Consider the following 989-nt stretch of genomic DNA (forward strand, 5'->3'; position numbering starts at 1 on the left):
CATTTTAACAATGTTAATTCTTACCATTCATAAATATGAGCTATCTTTCCATTTGTGTCTCCTTCAATTTCTTTATCAATGTCATAGATTATGGGGTACAGATCTTTCATCGTCTTAGTTAAATCTTATCCTAAGTATTTTATTAGTTTTGATGCTAGTGTGAATTAGATTGTTTTCTTTATTTTTTCAGATAGTTCATCATTAGAGGGTTAAAATGCTCCTGTCTTGTGCTTACTTTGGCAGCACATATACTAAAATTGGAATGATGCAGAGAAGATTAGCGTGATCACTGAGCAAGGATGACTTGAAAAACTATTAAAAAAACGAAACAAAACAAAATTCTTGTCTTTTATATATTGATCTTGTATTTGGCAGCTTTACAAAATTTGTTTATTCAAAACTTTTATGAATTTTTTAGGATTCTTTTACATGTAAGTTCATGTTATCCAAAAAAAGAAAATTTTACTTCTTCCTTTTTTTTTTGGAGTCTTTTATTTCTTTGTGTTCCTTGTTTCTCTGGCTAGGATATCCAGTACTATGTCAAATGAGAGTAGTGAAAGTGGACACACTTGTCTTTTTTCTGATCTTTAAGGGGAAAACTTTCAAACTTTTTTGATTGAATATGAGATTAGCTCTGGGCTTGCAATATGTGTTTTTTCTTTAATGGATTTTTTAAATTATTTTTTTAAATTTTTTATAAACATATAATGTGTTTTTACCCTAGGGGTACAGGTCTGTGAATCACCAGGTTTACACATTTCACAGCACTCAACATCACTCACCATAGCACCTGCCCTCCCCAATGTCCATACCCCCACCATCCTCTCCCAACACACCCCCCCCCCAGCAACCCTCAGTCTGTTTTGTGAGATTCAGTCTTTTATGGTTTGTCTCCCTCCCAATCCCATCTTCTTTTATTTTTCTTTTCGTACGCCCGAAACCGCCTATGTTGCATCTCCACTTCATCATATCAGGGAGATCATATGATA

The 989-nt window shown here is 33.7% G+C and overlaps 1 pseudogene; it reads left to right on the forward strand.

Moving 5' to 3' along the window:
- Positions 1 to 227: 227 nt before the first annotated feature.
- LOC131818999 (U6 spliceosomal RNA) lies at positions 228 to 344 on the forward strand (annotated as a pseudogene).
- Positions 345 to 989: the final 645 nt, after the last annotated feature.

This window comes from Mustela lutreola, chromosome 16 (genome assembly GCF_030435805.1).
Source record: "Mustela lutreola isolate mMusLut2 chromosome 16, mMusLut2.pri, whole genome shotgun sequence".
Classification (NCBI taxonomy): Eukaryota; Metazoa; Chordata; class Mammalia; order Carnivora; family Mustelidae; genus Mustela; species Mustela lutreola.